Raw genomic sequence first — 18,946 nt, forward strand, 5'->3', positions numbered from 1 at the left:
TCAGTGATGACTGGCTAAGAACAAAGTCAAACGCTGAAACGATCGCTCGGTGTACATCCGGTGATGAAATGTAGCCTTTATTTACCAATTTCGCCTAGTTTCAATGATTGTCAGTCTACCGATCACAATATCAAACTGGACGCGATTCAACTTTGACCACTGGGTATCTATCTGCTGGTTGTGGTATCGACAAGCATAGAGCACAATCCTCTTGGTATGTGCCCAAATTGTCAATTTTCTGCCTGTTGCAATATGGATACGTAGACGACTTGAGCAATTGGGAACGTGTTCGAACTACAACATAAGCGTTGCGTATGCGATATAGGAATGATCCAATTCATGACCAGTCGTCGATAAATAAGGTGCCACGTTCACGCCAGCTATACGTACTCCTAACAAGCTGCTTGAGCCAACCTTAACGCCATAGCGTTAAGGGCCCGGTGTCCCATAAAATCTGGTGTCGGAACCCGGCGTCGGACGTCGTTTAGACGAAAGGATTTTCAAACCAGCCATACCAAGGTCCTCCATTTGGCGCAAGAAGGCGACTGAATTCAATGCCTCAATCTGAAATACGCCGAAAAATCGTAACGTACGACATACACACAAACCGACAGACATGATAGTGACGGATGGCAATTTTACAATTCGAGAAAACATAACTAAGTTACGCGAAAACTCAAACAAACGCATTTCCCAGCGCTTCATCATTGATGGACCGCCAACGGAGTCCGCCATTTGCAGGCGCCGGCTCGTGAGTACCTCGGGGGCGGCGGAGTGGTGCGCCCAGTTCCTTGCAATGCCTCCAGATGGCGCTCGCCTACGCCACATCGGGCCGCACGCTGGAAGCCCCATTTCTTCCAGAAAGCCCCCCTTCGTGCCTAGCGTTCGCAGCCGACGTTTCCCGCTAAACATTACAGGTACATATGCTCCAGTTGCAGGGAAGTGTGAGAAGCAGTCGGAGATCTTTGAATGCTGTCTCGTGCCACTCTTGAAAGCGAAGCATAAGCGCGCGCTCCATATTTATAATAGATGTATTTGATGTATTACAGTGTATACGCGCCTTGCAAACATTCTCATCGCGAACGACAGCACTGAGCTATAAAAGCTGTTTGATTCGATATTACTGCTTCCCTTTCAGCTCAAGTCCACCAAAAGTGGGTGCACAAGCACGACATCATTAGGCTTAACATTCGCATCAGCATTGACTCAAACTTCATGTGCACGGAAAGCGTGGGAGGGTTGAATCTTGTGCATTTCAACTTTTAGGCATCTTTTGCCACACTTTGACGGCGATTAATTATATATACAAGCCAAGGCGCTGTCGCCATTTCGCGTCGTCAGTTTGCTAGCCGATCGCTTAGGCTTCGGTCGAACGATGGCCGGCGCACTGATTTTCTCGGTGCTGTTGACAAGAATGCCCGTCGCAGTGCGGCAACTCGCGCTCGTCGGTTGCGTCCTGTTCGGCCTGATATGATATTGTGCTTTCAATGACGCATTGTACTCAACATTCGGTCAATCGTGTTCGTGAGCGTCTTGTCGGTTTCGTATCGACTCAGTCTTACCGCGCCTTGAATGAGTACGTGAAGACACGCGCGTGCTGCCACCACCAGCATGTGAGGGCTGACCTTGCAACAAGATTTCGTCGTCAACGCGATGTTTTAAAGCGTTGCCCAAGTGTAACACAAGTGCTTTACGTTAATGTATTGGCCAGCCATCAATGAAGGGCGGCAACAACGTAGCCTCACGGCGCAGTCCATAAGAAAACCTAGTCGCTTTCTGTTTAAACGTTAACTTGCAGTCTTAAGCTACACATGTTTTCGGCACCGAGCTGACGCTGAAGAGCTGCCAGTGGAGTTTCAAGGCAGTACATGACACGAGCGTTTGTAGCGGCGTGCGTCCGAGCGCTTACTTCTTTTTTTTTTCTTTTACAGGGGACTTCCCGGCACGCGGGGTTGCGCACGACCCTTCAAAGACGTTTCGCGACCAATCCGCTAGGCCTGGGCGCATGCGCCGTCGCACCATGAAAAGGGCAGCTTTGCCTCAGGCGAGGAGGGAACAATTGGATTCCAGAGTAGGTAAGGAGGAGAAAGTGTTCCCGCTCACAAAACACGATGTTAACCTTCGAAATGTCACCGAAGTCGTGGCGCAGTGGTTAGGGCGCCGGCCTCGGCTTCGGGAGGTGGTGGGTTCGAATCCCACCACCGGCGGACACCCACCGCATAAAGGGTACAAGTGTCTCCCCTGCCCGGAGCATAGCTCCAATTCGTGGGATGTGCACTTGGGGGGCGCTGCTAACTCCGCTGCGTCATTCTTCAAACCAGCTAAAAGTGGCTAGAAGCATGACGGTCTGTGGTTGCTGACATAACTCATTCGGTCGTAGACCTGAGTGGTATGTCTGGCAATTCACGCATAAATTAAACCCCACAAAAAAATACCGGCGTTGCCGTAACAGTAGCGGAGGTTGCGGCAAAAAATCGCTACCGGTGCCTCTTCTTTTTTTTTTTACCCCCAAACGTGTCCTACTTTTAACCGTGCAGCTACGCTATATGTACACGATAACGAGAACAAGTGGTGATATTCTATATATAGCTTACAAGTCTATATATTGCGGACAAATGTCGGAATATATAAACATGGGGAGTATGTGGGTGCCGTGAAAAAAACCTTTCGTTGAAATCTTTTTGTACTTCAGATGCTTAGAAAAAAAAAAGTCCACTGCCAGCCGGTGTAGGAACATTGTAAGTTGATTAATGCCACCCTATATATCAGTGAAAAAAAATTCTATACAAAATGACTATACACTTTCGGCGTCCCATGCCGCAATCCATTCACTGTTTTTTTTAGCGGCTAATGTCAGTGATGACTGGCTAAGAACAAAGTCAAACGCTGAAACGATCGCTCGGTGTACATCCGGTGATGAAATGTAGCCTTTATTTACCAATTTCGCCTAGTTTCAATGATTGTCAGTCTACCGATCACAATATCAAACTGGACGCGATTCAACTTTGACCACTGGGTATCTATCTGCTGGTTGTGGTATCGACAAGCATAGAGCACAATCCTCTTGGTATGTGCCCAAATTGTCAATTTTCTGCCTGTTGCAATATGGATACGTAGACGACTTGAGCAATTGGGAACGTGTTCGAACTACAACATAAGCGTAGCGTATGCGATATAGGAATGATCCAATTCATGACCAGTCGTCGATAAATAAGGTGCCACGTTCACGCCAGCTATACGTACTCCTAACAAGCTGCTTGAGCCAACCTTAACGCCATAGCGTTAAGGGCCCGGTGTCCCATAAAATCTGGTGTCGGAACCCGGCGTCGGACGTCGTTTAGACGAAAGGATTTTCAAACCAGCCATACCAAGGTCCTCCATTTGGCGCAAGAAGGCGACTGAATTCAATGCCTCAATCTGAAATACGCCGAAAAATCGTAACGTACGACATACACACAAACCGACAGACATGATAGTGACGGATGGCAATTTTACAATTCGAGAAAACATAACTAAGTTACGCGAAAACTCAAACAAACGCATTTCCCAGCGCTTCATCATTGATGGACCGCCAACGGAGTCCGCCATTTGCAGGCGCCGGCTCGTGAGTACCTCGGGGGCGGCGGAGTGGTGCGCCCAGTTCCTTGCAATGCCTCCAGATGGCGCTCGCCTACGCCACATCGGGCCGCACGCTGGAAGCCCCATTTCTTCCAGAAAGCCCCCCTTCGTGCCTAGCGTTCGCAGCCGACGTTTCCCGCTAAACATTACAGGTACATATGCTCCAGTTGCAGGGAAGTGTGAGAAGCAGTCGGAGATCTTTGAATGCTGTCTCGTGCCACTCTTGAAAGCGAAGCATAAGCGCGCGCTCCATATTTATAATAGATGTATTTGATGTATTACAGTGTATACGCGCCTTGCAAACATTCTCATCGCGAACGACAGCACTGAGCTATAAAAGCTGTTTGATTCGATATTACTGCTTCCCTTTCAGCTCAAGTCCACCAAAAGTGGGTGCACAAGCACGACATCATTAGGCTTAACATTCGCATCAGCATTGACTCAAACTTCATGTGCACGGAAAGCGTGGGAGGGTTGAATCTTGTGCATTTCAACTTTTAGGCATCTTTTGCCACACTTTGACGGCGATTAATTATATATACAAGCCAAGGCGCTGTCGCCATTTCGCGTCGTCAGTTTGCTAGCCGATCGCTTAGGCTTCGGTCGAACGATGGCCGGCGCACTGATTTTCTCGGTGCTGTTGACAAGAATGCCCGTCGCAGTGCGGCAACTCGCGCTCGTCGGTTGCGTCCTGTTCGGCCTGATATGATATTGTGCTTTCAATGACGCATTGTACTCAACATTCGGTCAATCGTGTTCGTGAGCGTCTTGTCGGTTTCGTATCGACTCAGTCTTACCGCGCCTTGAATGAGTACGTGAAGACACGCGCGTGCTGCCACCACCAGCATGTGAGGGCTGACCTTGCAACAAGATTTCGTCGTCAACGCGATGTTTTAAAGCGTTGCCCAAGTGTAACACAAGTGCTTTACGTTAATGTATTGGCCAGCCATCAATGAAGGGCGGCAACAACGTAGCCTCACGGCGCAGTCCATAAGAAAACCTAGTCGCTTTCTGTTTAAACGTTAACTTGCAGTCTTAAGCTACACATGTTTTCGGCACCGAGCTGACGCTGAAGAGCTGCCAGTGGAGTTTCAAGGCAGTACATGACACGAGCGTTTGTAGCGGCGTGCGTCCGAGCGCTTACTTCTTTTTTTTTTCTTTTACAGGGGACTTCCCGGCACGCGGGGTTGCGCACGACCCTTCAAAGACGTTTCGCGACCAATCCGCTAGGCCTGGGCGCATGCGCCGTCGCACCATGAAAAGGGCAGCTTTGCCTCAGGCGAGGAGGGAACAATTGGATTCCAGAGTAGGTAAGGAGGAGAAAGTGTTCCCGCTCACAAAACACGATGTTAACCTTCGAAATGTCACCGAAGTCGTGGCGCAGTGGTTAGGGCGCCGGCCTCGGCTTCGGGAGGTGGTGGGTTCGAATCCCACCACCGGCGGACACCCACCGCATAAAGGGTACAAGTGTCTCCCCTGCCCGGAGCATAGCTCCAATTCGTGGGATGTGCACTTGGGGGGCGCTGCTAACTCCGCTGCGTCATTCTTCAAACCAGCTAAAAGTGGCTAGAAGCATGACGGTCTGTGGTTGCTGACATAACTCATTCGGTCGTAGACCTGAGTGGTATGTCTGGCAATTCACGCATAAATTAAACCCCACAAAAAAATACCGGCGTTGCCGTAACAGTAGCGGAGGTTGCGGCAAAAAATCGCTACCGGTGCCTCTTCTTTTTTTTTTTTTACCCCCAAACGTGTCCTACTTTTAACCGTGCAGCTACGCTATATGTACACGATAACGAGAACAAGTGGTGATATTCTATATATAGCTTACAAGTCTATATATTGCGGACAAATGTCGGAATATATAAACATGGGGAGTATGTGGGTGCCGTGAAAAAAACCTTTCGTTGAAATCTTTTTGTACTTCAGATGCTTAGAAAAAAAAAAGTCCACTGCCAGCCGGTGTAGGAACATTGTAAGTTGATTAATGCCACCCTATATATCAGTGAAAAAAAACTCTATACAAAATGACTATACACTTTCGGCGTCCCATGCCGCAATCCATTCACTGTTTTTTTTAGCGGCTAATGTCAGTGATGACTGGCTAAGAACAAAGTCAAACGCTGAAACGATCGCTCGGTGTACATCCGGTGATGAAATGTAGCCTTTATTTACCAATTTCGCCTAGTTTCAATGATTGTCAGTCTACCGATCACAATATCAAACTGGACGCGATTCAACTTTGACCACTGGGTATCTATCTGCTGGTTGTGGTATCGACAAGCATAGAGCACAATCCTCTTGGTATGTGCCCAAATTGTCAATTTTCTGCCTGTTGCAATATGGATACGTAGACGACTTGAGCAATTGGGAACGTGTTCGAACTACAACATAAGCGTTGCGTATGCGATATAGGAATGATCCAATTCATGACCAGTCGTCGATAAATAAGGTGCCACGTTCACGCCAGCTATACGTACTCCTAACAAGCTGCTTGAGCCAACCTTAACGCCATAGCGTTAAGGGCCCGGTGTCCCATAAAATCTGGTGTCGGAACCCGGCGTCGGACGTCGTTTAGACGAAAGGATTTTCAAACCAGCCATACCAAGGTCCTCCATTTGGCGCAAGAAGGCGACTGAATTCAATGCCTCAATCTGAAATACGCCGAAAAATCGTAACGTACGACATACACACAAACCGACAGACATGATAGTGACGGATGGCAATTTTACAATTCGAGAAAACATAACTAAGTTACGCGAAAACTCAAACAAACGCATTTCCCAGCGCTTCATCATTGATGGACCGCCAACGGAGTCCGCCATTTGCAGGCGCCGGCTCGTGAGTACCTCGGGGGCGGCGGAGTGGTGCGCCCAGTTCCTTGCAATGCCTCCAGATGGCGCTCGCCTACGCCACATCGGGCCGCACGCTGGAAGCCCCATTTCTTCCAGAAAGCCCCCCTTCGTGCCTAGCGTTCGCAGCCGACGTTTCCCGCTAAACATTACAGGTACATATGCTCCAGTTGCAGGGAAGTGTGAGAAGCAGTCGGAGATCTTTGAATGCTGTCTCGTGCCACTCTTGAAAGCGAAGCATAAGCGCGCGCTCCATATTTATAATAGATGTATTTGATGTATTACAGTGTATACGCGCCTTGCAAACATTCTCATCGCGAACGACAGCACTGAGCTATAAAAGCTGTTTGATTCGATATTACTGCTTCCCTTTCAGCTCAAGTCCACCAAAAGTGGGTGCACAAGCACGACATCATTAGGCTTAACATTCGCATCAGCATTGACTCAAACTTCATGTGCACGGAAAGCGTGGGAGGGTTGAATCTTGTGCATTTCAACTTTTAGGCATCTTTTGCCACACTTTGACGGCGATTAATTATATATACAAGCCAAGGCGCTGTCGCCATTTCGCGTCGTCAGTTTGCTAGCCGATCGCTTAGGCTTCGGTCGAACGATGGCCGGCGCACTGATTTTCTCGGTGCTGTTGACAAGAATGCCCGTCGCAGTGCGGCAACTCGCGCTCGTCGGTTGCGTCCTGTTCGGCCTGATATGATATTGTGCTTTCAATGACGCATTGTACTCAACATTCGGTCAATCGTGTTCGTGAGCGTCTTGTCGGTTTCGTATCGACTCAGTCTTACCGCGCCTTGAATGAGTACGTGAAGACACGCGCGTGCTGCCACCACCAGCATGTGAGGGCTGACCTTGCAACAAGATTTCGTCGTCAACGCGATGTTTTAAAGCGTTGCCCAAGTGTAACACAAGTGCTTTACGTTAATGTATTGGCCAGCCATCAATGAAGGGCGGCAACAACGTAGCCTCACGGCGCAGTCCATAAGAAAACCTAGTCGCTTTCTGTTTAAACGTTAACTTGCAGTCTTAAGCTACACATGTTTTCGGCACCGAGCTGACGCTGAAGAGCTGCCAGTGGAGTTTCAAGGCAGTACATGACACGAGCGTTTGTAGCGGCGTGCGTCCGAGCGCTTACTTCTTTTTTTTTTCTTTTACAGGGGACTTCCCGGCACGCGGGGTTGCGCACGACCCTTCAAAGACGTTTCGCGACCAATCCGCTAGGCCTGGGCGCATGCGCCGTCGCACCATGAAAAGGGCAGCTTTGCCTCAGGCGAGGAGGGAACAATTGGATTCCAGAGTAGGTAAGGAGGAGAAAGTGTTCCCGCTCACAAAACACGATGTTAACCTTCGAAATGTCACCGAAGTCGTGGCGCAGTGGTTAGGGCGCCGGCCTCGGCTTCGGGAGGTGGTGGGTTCGAATCCCACCACCGGCGGACACCCACCGCATAAAGGGTACAAGTGTCTCCCCTGCCCGGAGCATAGCTCCAATTCGTGGGATGTGCACTTGGGGGGCGCTGCTAACTCCGCTGCGTCATTCTTCAAACCAGCTAAAAGTGGCTAGAAGCATGACGGTCTGTGGTTGCTGACATAACTCATTCGGTCGTAGACCTGAGTGGTATGTCTGGCAATTCACGCATAAATTAAACCCCACAAAAAAATACCGGCGTTGCCGTAACAGTAGCGGAGGTTGCGGCAAAAAATCGCTACCGGTGCCTCTTCTTTTTTTTTTTTTACCCCCAAACGTGTCCTACTTTTAACCGTGCAGCTACGCTATATGTACACGATAACGAGAACAAGTGGTGATATTCTATATATAGCTTACAAGTCTATATATTGCGGACAAATGTCGGAATATATAAACATGGGGAGTATGTGGGTGCCGTGAAAAAAACCTTTCGTTGAAATCTTTTTGTACTTCAGATGCTTAGAAAAAAAAAAGTCCACTGCCAGCCGGTGTAGGAACATTGTAAGTTGATTAATGCCACCCTATATATCAGTGAAAAAAAATTCTATACAAAATGACTATACACTTTCGGCGTCCCATGCCGCAATCCATTCACTGTTTTTTTTAGCGGCTAATGTCAGTGATGACTGGCTAAGAACAAAGTCAAACGCTGAAACGATCGCTCGGTGTACATCCGGTGATGAAATGTAGCCTTTATTTACCAATTTCGCCTAGTTTCAATGATTGTCAGTCTACCGATCACAATATCAAACTGGACGCGATTCAACTTTGACCACTGGGTATCTATCTGCTGGTTGTGGTATCGACAAGCATAGAGCACAATCCTCTTGGTATGTGCCCAAATTGTCAATTTTCTGCCTGTTGCAATATGGATACGTAGACGACTTGAGCAATTGGGAACGTGTTCGAACTACAACATAAGCGTTGCGTATGCGATATAGGAATGATCCAATTCATGACCAGTCGTCGATAAATAAGGTGCCACGTTCACGCCAGCTATACGTACTCCTAACAAGCTGCTTGAGCCAACCTTAACGCCATAGCGTTAAGGGCCCGGTGTCCCATAAAATCTGGTGTCGGAACCCGGCGTCGGACGTCGTTTAGACGAAAGGATTTTCAAACCAGCCATACCAAGGTCCTCCATTTGGCGCAAGAAGGCGACTGAATTCAATGCCTCAATCTGAAATACGCCGAAAAATCGTAACGTACGACATACACACAAACCGACAGACATGATAGTGACGGATGGCAATTTTACAATTCGAGAAAACATAACTAAGTTACGCGAAAACTCAAACAAACGCATTTCCCAGCGCTTCATCATTGATGGACCGCCAACGGAGTCCGCCATTTGCAGGCGCCGGCTCGTGAGTACCTCGGGGGCGGCGGAGTGGTGCGCCCAGTTCCTTGCAATGCCTCCAGATGGCGCTCGCCTACGCCACATCGGGCCGCACGCTGGAAGCCCCATTTCTTCCAGAAAGCCCCCCTTCGTGCCTAGCGTTCGCAGCCGACGTTTCCCGCTAAACATTACAGGTACATATGCTCCAGTTGCAGGGAAGTGTGAGAAGCAGTCGGAGATCTTTGAATGCTGTCTCGTGCCACTCTTGAAAGCGAAGCATAAGCGCGCGCTCCATATTTATAATAGATGTATTTGATGTATTACAGTGTATACGCGCCTTGCAAACATTCTCATCGCGAACGACAGCACTGAGCTATAAAAGCTGTTTGATTCGATATTACTGCTTCCCTTTCAGCTCAAGTCCACCAAAAGTGGGTGCACAAGCACGACATCATTAGGCTTAACATTCGCATCAGCATTGACTCAAACTTCATGTGCACGGAAAGCGTGGGAGGGTTGAATCTTGTGCATTTCAACTTTTAGGCATCTTTTGCCACACTTTGACGGCGATTAATTATATATACAAGCCAAGGCGCTGTCGCCATTTCGCGTCGTCAGTTTGCTAGCCGATCGCTTAGGCTTCGGTCGAACGATGGCCGGCGCACTGATTTTCTCGGTGCTGTTGACAAGAATGCCCGTCGCAGTGCGGCAACTCGCGCTCGTCGGTTGCGTCCTGTTCGGCCTGATATGATATTGTGCTTTCAATGACGCATTGTACTTTCAATGACGCATTGTACTCAACATTCGGTCAATCGTGTTCGTGAGCGTCTTGTCGGTTTCGTATCGACTCAGTCTTACCGCGCCTTGAATGAGTACGTGAAGACACGCGCGTGCTGCCACCACCAGCATGTGAGGGCTGACCTTGCAACAAGATTTCGTCGTCAACGCGATGTTTTAAAGCGTTGCCCAAGTGTAACACAAGTGCTTTACGTTAATGTATTGGCCAGCCATCAATGAAGGGCGGCAACAACGTAGCCTCACGGCGCAGTCCATAAGAAAACCTAGTCGCTTTCTGTTTAAACGTTAACTTGCAGTCTTAAGCTACACATGTTTTCGGCACCGAGCTGACGCTGAAGAGCTGCCAGTGGAGTTTCAAGGCAGTACATGACACGAGCGTTTGTAGCGGCGTGCGTCCGAGCGCTTACTTCTTTTTTTTTTCTTTTACAGGGGACTTCCCGGCACGCGGGGTTGCGCACGACCCTTCAAAGACGTTTCGCGACCAATCCGCTAGGCCTGGGCGCATGCGCCGTCGCACCATGAAAAGGGCAGCTTTGCCTCAGGCGAGGAGGGAACAATTGGATTCCAGAGTAGGTAAGGAGGAGAAAGTGTTCCCGCTCACAAAACACGATGTTAACCTTCGAAATGTCACCGAAGTCGTGGCGCAGTGGTTAGGGCGCCGGCCTCGGCTTCGGGAGGTGGTGGGTTCGAATCCCACCACCGGCGGACACCCACCGCATAAAGGGTACAAGTGTCTCCCCTGCCCGGAGCATAGCTCCAATTCGTGGGATGTGCACTTGGGGGGCGCTGCTAACTCCGCTGCGTCATTCTTCAAACCAGCTAAAAGTGGCTAGAAGCATGACGGTCTGTGGTTGCTGACATAACTCATTCGGTCGTAGACCTGAGTGGTATGTCTGGCAATTCACGCATAAATTAAACCCCACAAAAAAATACCGGCGTTGCCGTAACAGTAGCGGAGGTTGCGGCAAAAAATCGCTACCGGTGCCTCTTCTTTTTTTTTTTTACCCCCAAACGTGTCCTACTTTTAACCGTGCAGCTACGCTATATGTACACGATAACGAGAACAAGTGGTGATATTCTATATATAACTTACAAGTCTATATATTGCGGACAAATGTCGGAATATATAAACATGGGGAGTATGTGGGTGCCGTGAAAAAAACCTTTCGTTGAAATCTTTTTGTACTTCAGATGCTTAGAAAAAAAAAAGTCCACTGCCAGCCGGTGTAGGAACATTGTAAGTTGATTAATGCCACCCTATATATCAGTGAAAAAAAATTCTATACAAAATGACTATACACTTTCGGCGTCCCATGCCGCAATCCATTCACTGTTTTTTTAGCGGCTAATGTCAGTGATGACTGGCTAAGAACAAAGTCAAACGCTGAAACGATCGCTCGGTGTACATCCGGTGATGAAATGTAGCCTTTATTTACCAATTTCGCCTAGTTTCAATGATTGTCAGTCTACCGATCACAATATCAAACTGGACGCGATTCAACTTTGACCACTGGGTATCTATCTGCTGGTTGTGGTATCGACAAGCATAGAGCACAATCCTCTTGGTATGTGCCCAAATTGTCAATTTTCTGCCTGTTGCAATATGGATACGTAGACGACTTGAGCAATTGGGAACGTGTTCGAACTACAACATAAGCGTTGCGTATGCGATATAGGAATGATCCAATTCATGACCAGTCGTCGATAAATAAGGTGCCACGTTCACGCCAGCTATACGTACTCCTAACAAGCTGCTTGAGCCAACCTTAACGCCATAGCGTTAAGGGCCCGGTGTCCCATAAAATCTGGTGTCGGAACCCGGCGTCGGACGTCGTTTAGACGAAAGGATTTTCAAACCAGCCATACCAAGGTCCTCCATTTGGCGCAAGAAGGCGACTGAATTCAATGCCTCAATCTGAAATACGCCGAAAAATCGTAACGTACGACATACACACAAACCGACAGACATGATAGTGACGGATGGCAATTTTACAATTCGAGAAAACATAACTAAGTTACGCGAAAACTCAAACAAACGCATTTCCCAGCGCTTCATCATTGATGGACCGCCAACGGAGTCCGCCATTTGCAGGCGCCGGCTCGTGAGTACCTCGGGGGCGGCGGAGTGGTGCGCCCAGTTCCTTGCAATGCCTCCAGATGGCGCTCGCCTACGCCACATCGGGCCGCACGCTGGAAGCCCCATTTCTTCCAGAAAGCCCCCCTTCGTGCCTAGCGTTCGCAGCCGACGTTTCCCGCTAAACATTACAGGTACATATGCTCCAGTTGCAGGGAAGTGTGAGAAGCAGTCGGAGATCTTTGAATGCTGTCTCGTGCCACTCTTGAAAGCGAAGCATAAGCGCGCGCTCCATATTTATAATAGATGTATTTGATGTATTACAGTGTATACGCGCCTTGCAAACATTCTCATCGCGAACGACAGCACTGAGCTATAAAAGCTGTTTGATTCGATATTACTGCTTCCCTTTCAGCTCAAGTCCACCAAAAGTGGGTGCACAAGCACGACATCATTAGGCTTAACATTCGCATCAGCATTGACTCAAACTTCATGTGCACGGAAAGCGTGGGAGGGTTGAATCTTGTGCATTTCAACTTTTAGGCATCTTTTGCCACACTTTGACGGCGATTAATTATATATACAAGCCAAGGCGCTGTCGCCATTTCGCGTCGTCAGTTTGCTAGCCGATCGCTTAGGCTTCGGTCGAACGATGGCCGGCGCACTGATTTTCTCGGTGCTGTTGACAAGAATGCCCGTCGCAGTGCGGCAACTCGCGCTCGTCGGTTGCGTCCTGTTCGGCCTGATATGATATTGTGCTTTCAATGACGCATTGTACTCAACATTCGGTCAATCGTGTTCGTGAGCGTCTTGTCGGTTTCGTATCGACTCAGTCTTACCGCGCCTTGAATGAGTACGTGAAGACACGCGCGTGCTGCCACCACCAGCATGTGAGGGCTGACCTTGCAACAAGATTTCGTCGTCAACGCGATGTTTTAAAGCGTTGCCCAAGTGTAACACAAGTGCTTTACGTTAATGTATTGGCCAGCCATCAATGAAGGGCGGCAACAACGTAGCCTCACGGCGCAGTCCATAAGAAAACCTAGTCGCTTTCTGTTTAAACGTTAACTTGCAGTCTTAAGCTACACATGTTTTCGGCACCGAGCTGACGCTGAAGAGCTGCCAGTGGAGTTTCAAGGCAGTACATGACACGAGCGTTTGTAGCGGCGTGCGTCCGAGCGCTTACTTCTTTTTTTTTTCTTTTACAGGGGACTTCCCGGCACGCGGGGTTGCGCACGACCCTTCAAAGACGTTTCGCGACCAATCCGCTAGGCCTGGGCGCATGCGCCGTCGCACCATGAAAAGGGCAGCTTTGCCTCAGGCGAGGAGGGAACAATTGGATTCCAGAGTAGGTAAGGAGGAGAAAGTGTTCCCGCTCACAAAACACGATGTTAACCTTCGAAATGTCACCGAAGTCGTGGCGCAGTGGTTAGGGCGCCGGCCTCGGCTTCGGGAGGTGGTGGGTTCGAATCCCACCACCGGCGGACACCCACCGCATAAAGGGTACAAGTGTCTCCCCTGCCCGGAGCATAGCTCCAATTCGTGGGATGTGCACTTGGGGGGCGCTGCTAACTCCGCTGCGTCATTCTTCAAACCAGCTAAAAGTGGCTAGAAGCATGACGGTCTGTGGTTGCTGACATAACTCATTCGGTCGTAGACCTGAGTGGTATGTCTGGCAATTCACGCATAAATTAAACCCCACAAAAAAATACCGGCGTTGCCGTAACAGTAGCGGAGGTTGCGGCAAAAAATCGCTACCGGTGCCTCTTCTTTTTTTTTTTTTACCCCCAAACGTGTCCTACTTTTAACCGTGCAGCTACGCTATATGTACACGATAACGAGAACAAGTGGTGATATTCTATATATAGCTTACAAGTCTATATATTGCGGACAAATGTCGGAATATATAAACATGGGGAGTATGTGGGTGCCGTGAAAAAAACCTTTCGTTGAAATCTTTTTGTACTTCAGATGCTTAGAAAAAAAAAAGTCCACTGCCAGCCGGTGTAGGAACATTGTAAGTTGATTAATGCCACCCTATATATCAGTGAAAAAAAATTCTATACAAAATGACTATACACTTTCGGCGTCCCATGCCGCAATCCATTCACTGTTTTTTTTAGCGGCTAATGTCAGTGATGACTGGCTAAGAACAAAGTCAAACGCTGAAACGATCGCTCGGTGTACATCCGGTGATGAAATGTAGCCTTTATTTACCAATTTCGCCTAGTTTCAATGATTGTCAGTCTACCGATCACAATATCAAACTGGACGCAATTCAACTTTGACCACTGGGTATCTATCTGCTGGTTGTGGTATCGACAAGCATAGAGCACAATCCTCTTGGTATGTGCCCAAATTGTCAATTTTCTGCCTGTTGCAATATGGATACGTAGACGACTTGAGCAATTGGGAACGTGTTCGAACTACAACATAAGCGTTGCGTATGCGATATAGGAATGATCCAATTCATGACCAGTCGTCGATAAATAAGGTGCCACGTTCACGCCAGCTATACGTACTCCTAACAAGCTGCTTGAGCCAACCTTAACGCCATAGCGTTAAGGGCCCGGTGTCCCATAAAATCTGGTGTCGGAACCCGGCGTCGGACGTCGTTTAGACGAAAGGATTTTCAAACCAGCCATACCAAGGTCCTCCATTTGGCGCAAGAAGGCGACTGAATTCAATGCCTCAATCTGAAATACGCCGAAAAATCGTAACGTACGACATACACACAAACCGACAGACATGATAGTGACGGATGGCAATTTTACAATTCGAGAAAACATAACTAAGTTACGCGAAAACTCAAACAAACGCATTTCCCAGCGCTTCATCATTGATGGACCGCCAACGGAGTCCGCCATTTGCAGGCGCCGGCTCGTGAGTACCTCGGGGGCGGCGGAGTGGTGCGCCCAGTTCCTTGCAATGCCTCCAGATGGCGCTCGCCTACGCCACATCGGGCCGCACGCTGGAAGCCCCATTTCTTCCAGAAAGCCCCCCTTCGTGCCTAGCGTTCGCAGCCGACGTTTCCCGCTAAACATTACAGGTACATATGCTCCAGTTGCAGGGAAGTGTGAGAAGCAGTCGGAGATCTTTGAATGCTGTCTCGTGCCACTCTTGAAAGCGAAGCATAAGCGCGCGCTCCATATTTATAATAGATGTATTTGATGTATTACAGTGTATACGCGCCTTGCAAACATTCTCATCGCGAACGACAGCACTGAGCTATAAAAGCTGTTTGATTCGATATTACTGCTTCCCTTTCAGCTCAAGTCCACCAAAAGTGGGTGCACAAGCACGACATCATTAGGCTTAACATTCGCATCAGCATTGACTCAAACTTCATGTGCACGGAAAGCGTGGGAGGGTTGAATCTTGTGCATTTCAACTTTTAGGCATCTTTTGCCACACTTTGACGGCGATTAATTATATATACAAGCCAAGGCGCTGTCGCCATTTCGCGTCGTCAGTTTGCTAGCCGATCGCTTAGGCTTCGGTCGAACGATGGCCGGCGCACTGATTTTCTCGGTGCTGTTGACAAGAATGCCCGTCGCAGTGCGGCAACTCGCGCTCGTCGGTTGCGTCCTGTTCGGCCTGATATGATATTGTGCTTTCAATGACGCATTGTACTCAACATTCGGTCAATCGTGTTCGTGAGCGTCTTGTCGGTTTCGTATCGACTCAGTCTTACCGCGCCTTGAATGAGTACGTGAAGACACGCGCGTGCTGCCACCACCAGCATGTGAGGGCTGACCTTGCAACAAGATTTCGTCGTCAACGCGATGTTTTAAAGCGTTGCCCAAGTGTAACACAAGTGCTTTACGTTAATGTATTGGCCAGCCATCAATGAAGGGCGGCAACAACGTAGCCTCACGGCGCAGTCCATAAGAAAACCTAGTCGCTTTCTGTTTAAACGTTAACTTGCAGTCTTAAGCTACACATGTTTTCGGCACCGAGCTGACGCTGAAGAGCTGCCAGTGGAGTTTCAAGGCAGTACATGACACGAGCGTTTGTAGCGGCGTGCGTCCGAGCGCTTACTTCTTTTTTTTTTCTTTTACAGGGGACTTCCCGGCACGCGGGGTTGCGCACGACCCTTCAAAGACGTTTCGCGACCAATCCGCTAGGCCTGGGCGCATGCGCCGTCGCACCATGAAAAGGGCAGCTTTGCCTCAGGCGAGGAGGGAACAATTGGATTCCAGAGTAGGTAAGGAGGAGAAAGTGTTCCCGCTCACAAAACACGATGTTAACCTTCGAAATGTCACCGAAGTCGTGGCGCAGTGGTTAGGGCGCCGGCCTCGGCTTCGGGAGGTGGTGGGTTCGAATCCCACCACCGGCGGACACCCACCGCATAAAGGGTACAAGTGTCTCCCCTGCCCGGAGCATAGCTCCAATTCGTGGGATGTGCACTTGGGGGGCGCTGCTAACTCCGCTGCGTCATTCTTCAAACCAGCTAAAAGTGGCTAGAAGCATGACGGTCTGTGGTTGCTGACATAACTCATTCGGTCGTAGACCTGAGTGGTATGTCTGGCAATTCACGCATAAATTAAACCCCACAAAAAAATACCGGCGTTGCCGTAACAGTAGCGGAGGTTGCGGCAAAAAATCGCTACCGGTGCCTCTTCTTTTTTTTTTTACCCCCAAACGTGTCCTACTTTTAACCGTGCAGCTACGCTATATGTACACGATAACGAGAACAAGTGGTGATATTCTATATATAGCTTACAAGTCTATATATTGCGGACAAATGTCGGAATATATAAACATGGGGAGTATGTGGGTGCCGTGAAAAAAACCTTTCGTTGAAATCTTTTTGTACTTCAGATGCTTAGAAAAAAAAAAGTCCACTGCCAGCCGGTGTAGGAACATTGTAAGTTGATTAATGCCACCCTATATATCAGTGAAAAAAAATTCTATACAAAATGACTATACACTTTCGGCGTCCCATGCCGCAATCCATTCACTGTTTTTTTTAGCGGCTAATGTCAGTGATGACTGGCTAAGAACAAAGTCAAACGCTGAAACGATCGCTCGGTGTACATCCGGTGATGAAATGTAGCCTTTATTTACCAATTTCGCGTAGTTTCAATGATTGTCAGTCTACCGATCACAATATCAAACTGGACGCGATTCAACTTTGACCACTGGGTATCTATCTGCTGGTTGTGGTATCGACAAGCATAGAGCACAATCCTCTTGGTATGTGCCCAAATTGTCAATTTTCTGCCTGTTGCAATATGGATACGTAGACGACTTGAGCAATTGGGAACGTGTTCGAACTACAACATAAGCGTTGCGTATGCGATATAGGAATGATCCAATTCATGACCAGTCGTCGATAAATAAGGTGCCACGTTCACGCCAGCTATACGTACTCCTAACAAGCTGCTTGAGCCAACCTTAACGCCATAGCGTTAAGGGCCCGGTGTCCCATAAAATCTGGTGTCGGAACCCGGCGTCGGACGTCGTTTAGACGAAAGGATTTTCAAACCAGCCATACCAAGGTCCTCCATTTGGCGCAAGAAGGCGACTGAATTCAATGCCTCAATCTGAAATACGCCGAAAAATCGTAACGTACGACATACACACAAACCGACAGACATGATAGTGACGGATGGCAATTTTACAATTCGAGAAAACATAACTAAGTTACGCGAAAACTCAAACAAACGCATTTCCCAGCGCTTCATCATTGATGGACCGCCAACGGAGTCCGCCATTTGCAGGCGCCGGCTCGTGAGTACCTCGGGGGCGGCGGAGTGGTGCGCCCAGTTCCTTGCAATGCCTCCAGATGGCGCTCGCCTACGCCACATCGGGCCGCACGCTGGAAGCCCCATTTCTTCCAGAAAGCCCCCCTTCGTGCCTAGCGTTCGCAGCCGACGTTTCCCGCTAAACATTACAGGTACATATGCTCCAGTTGCAGGGAAGTGTGAGAAGCAGTCGGAGATCTTTGAATGCTGTCTCGTGCCACTCTTGAAAGCGAAGCATAAGCGCGCGCTCCATATTTATAATAGATGTATTTGATGTATTACAGTGTATACGCGCCTTGCAAACATTCTCATCGCGAACGACAGCACTGAGCTATAAAAGCTGTTTGATTCGATATTACTGCTTCCCTTTCAGCTCAAGTCCACCAAAAGTGGGTGCACAAGCACGACATCATTAGGCTTAACATTCGCATCAGCATTGACTCAAACTTCATGTGCACGGAAAGCGTGGGAGGGTTGAATCTTGTGCATTTCAACTTTTAGGCATCTTTTGCCACACTTTGACGGCGATTAATTATATATACAAGCCAAGGCGCTGTCGCCATTTCGCGTCGTCAGTTTGCTAGCCGATCGCTTAGGCTTCGGTCGAACGATGGCCGGCGCACTGATTTTCTCGGTGCTGTTGACAAGAATGCCCGTCGCAGTGCGGCAACTCGCGCTCGTCGGTTGCGTCCTGTTCGGCCTGATATGATATTGTGCTTTCAATGACGCATTGTACTCAACATTCGGTCAATCGTGTTCGTGAGCGTCTTGTCGGTTTCGTATCGACTCAGTCTTACCGCGCCTTGAATGAGTACGTGAAGACACGCGCGTGCTGCCACCACCAGCATGTGAGGGCTGACCTTGCAACAAGATTTCGTCGTCAACGCGATGTTTTAAAGCGTTGCCCAAGTGTAACACAAGTGCTTTACGTTAATGTATTGGCCAGCCATCAATGAAGGGCGGCAACAACGTAGCCTCACGGCGCAGTCCATAAGAAAACCTAGTCGCTTTCTGTTTAAACGTTAACTTGCAGTCTTA

Source organism: Dermacentor albipictus, unplaced genomic scaffold (assembly GCF_038994185.2).
Source record: "Dermacentor albipictus isolate Rhodes 1998 colony unplaced genomic scaffold, USDA_Dalb.pri_finalv2 scaffold_69, whole genome shotgun sequence".
Lineage (NCBI taxonomy): Eukaryota > Metazoa > Arthropoda > Arachnida > Ixodida > Ixodidae > Dermacentor > Dermacentor albipictus.